Source organism: Notothenia coriiceps, unplaced genomic scaffold (genome assembly GCF_000735185.1).
Source record: "Notothenia coriiceps isolate Sejong01 unplaced genomic scaffold, NC01 NC01_scaffold00021208, whole genome shotgun sequence".
NCBI lineage: Eukaryota > Metazoa > Chordata > Actinopteri > Perciformes > Nototheniidae > Notothenia > Notothenia coriiceps.
Window position 1 is genome coordinate 6 of NW_011353909.1, and position 2623 is coordinate 2628.

The 2623-nt window shown below is 40.4% G+C and overlaps 1 long non-coding RNA gene across 1 annotated transcript; it reads left to right on the plus strand.

The window, feature by feature from the left end:
* The first annotated feature begins 643 nt into the window (after nt 1-643).
* LOC104953164 (uncharacterized) lies at nt 644-1718 on the plus strand. Its single transcript, XR_799181.1, has 2 exons — nt 644-901; nt 1430-1718. It is a non-coding gene; the product is annotated as an uncharacterized lncRNA (long non-coding RNA).
* The last annotated feature ends 905 nt before the right edge of the window (nt 1719-2623 follow it).

The window sequence follows — 2623 nt, forward strand, 5'->3', positions numbered from 1 at the left end:
AACCATTCTAGCCATACCTCATATCCCTTTATTTCACTTCCTGTTTCAAAAGTGCTGATTTGGTGTATAAAGGTTTAAAAAAAAAAAATGATAAAAAAGGAGGGGGCTGAGCTCATGCGGGACCCGGCAGCTACTGTCTAAATTAAATACCGTGATGAAACACCATATCATGGATTATCAAGGATTATTTCTGAAACAGTATGGAGCTCAAAGGCTTTCTCTCTTGCCGGTTATACCACAAGGTGAGTTCCTTTTTACTTCCTGCTTCTTCACACACATGCTCTCCAGTACAGGTTAGCTCTGAGTGTTAGCGATGCTAATGTAAACACCGACCATATTACGTCCAAAACAGTCGGGCATTGTTTCTGATAGCAATGTTTCTGATAGCAACGTTTCTGATGGGGCCGTGGGTCCACATTTCCGATATCACGTCATATCGGACGCAAATCTGAATCAGCTACGTTGTAGCCCCGTTTTTAGAGATTTGGGTACGGAGGAAAAGAGAGAGGGTTTTTTCTGACGCTGCGTGAGTTCCCCGACACACCGGGGACACATCTTTTGTATGTATAAAAGACATCAAAAAGTGAATTTTGCATGATAGGTCCCCTTTTAGAAAATTATAATAGAAATTACACAATGTACAAAATACACATCCTGTAACAGTTCTGAGGATTTAGCGGACAGGTATATATTGCACGTAGTTGGTATGAAAACTAAACTGACTTAAAGTTCTTAAGGTATCCCTGCAAGGTACTATGGGATTAATTCAGCTTTCTCATCTTGACTCCATTCTGTTTTTGTTTTGCAGCTGAACGTGGAGGACCCGTGCATCATCTGTCACGAGGACATGAGTCCGGACGACATCTGTGTGCTGGAGTGCAGACACAGCTTCCACGACAAGGTGAGCCAATCACATCATAGGAGAGGATGTCATGACACATTATGAAGGTTTGGCTATATCATTTGTTATAAAAACATATAGTCCCATAAGTCATTCAATAGATGCACTTATTTGTTAAAACACTTTTATGAACTGAAGAAATAAGCAGTAATGATTATTTGATCATCTGGCAGCATCAGATCAGTTTACAGAGTCGTATTAAAATATATTATTCAGTTACCTTGAAATATCTTTAATGTGGTTAGGTCTTGTATATTTCCTTCAGCCGTTCACAGACCTTTCATCTAAAAATGTATGGAAAACTTTCAAAAATTATGAATTATTCCCGGAGTTTTACATGTATTTGACAACTCTCCCAAGTTACTAGTTTGCTTTAGACCGAACATTTAATTCATAATTCTAGTTTACTTTAGACCAGGGGTGTCCAACTCAAGGCCCGGGGGCTAAATCCGGCCCGTAATTGGTCCAGCCTTTGGAGCTGCAGGTTTTAACTCAGCGTTTCCTCCTCCTCTCTTCTCCCCTCCTCAGTGCATCCGCTCGTGGCTGAAGGAGCAGAGCACGTGTCCGACCTGCAGAGATCACGCTCTGATGCCCGACGACTTCCCCGAGCTCTCCGGACGCAGACGCCAAGCTCCATAACGTCAACTCTGATTATATCGCACATTTCTTATTACCCACGTGCTTTTATCTTCTTTCATATTTTTTATTCACCATTAATATCATTTAAAACTAATAATGCATGGTTGTTGTTGCATCGTTAATGTGTTCAAACTTATAATTTCTTTAAATTTAATAAAGCACATGTCTTGTGTTTGAACTGGTCTCTGTCTGTGTCTGTGTCTGTCCTTCAAACCTCAAACTGTCAAATATCCTGAAGAGATTAAAACAAAGAGGTGGGAGAAGTACTCGGATCTTGTACTTGAGTAGAAGTAACAGTCTAGGAATACTCTGTTACAGTAAAAGTCCTGCATTCAAAATGTTCCTCAAGTAAAGGTACAAAAGTATTATCATCAATATTTCCTTGCATGCTGGGAACTGGGAAGTTCCTCTTTCACTTCATCCAAAATGGCTGACGCTCATATATTAAGCACGGCATTCGTTTGTGTCGGCTGCCCTTAAAGGCAATGTGAGCGTCCATTCCCATTGGATAAAGGAGAATTGTACACCCGGAAGTAAGTATTCCCCTTACTGTCGATTGATTTTACAGTGATATCTGCACTACTCATCGACTAAAAAACACCAGATTATCCTTGTTAATTACACAACATTGATTGGTTTAAATTGTGTGCAATGCTTTTGTATTTTTCCCCTTCGATTCGGAGAAACACATCTTTTCGGAGTAAAGGATGGCAGAAGACACTACACTACCCAGAATCCCCAGCTATCGTTTAGGACTACACCTTGTGCTCTGTTTAACAAACCCCGTTTTTTTTCACCATTCATTCCAATGGCTGGCGTCTATGTCACGTGATCTTCAAATTTCTCCCTGCAGAAAAAAAAAACATGACCGAACTTTGTTTTATTCTCAGTAGAAAATGCCTATTTTAAAGTTAGTTTGGACATTAAAAAGCCTAGGAGCGTTACAACTGCACGCCACGGGACCCTGACCAAGCATCGCTCCTGAACGATTATGGAGTGAGAGTGTGTTGGATTTTGGCATGTCCCACACACTACTCTGCTAACTACAGTGTGTGTAATAAGTGATTAAATGATACTACATTA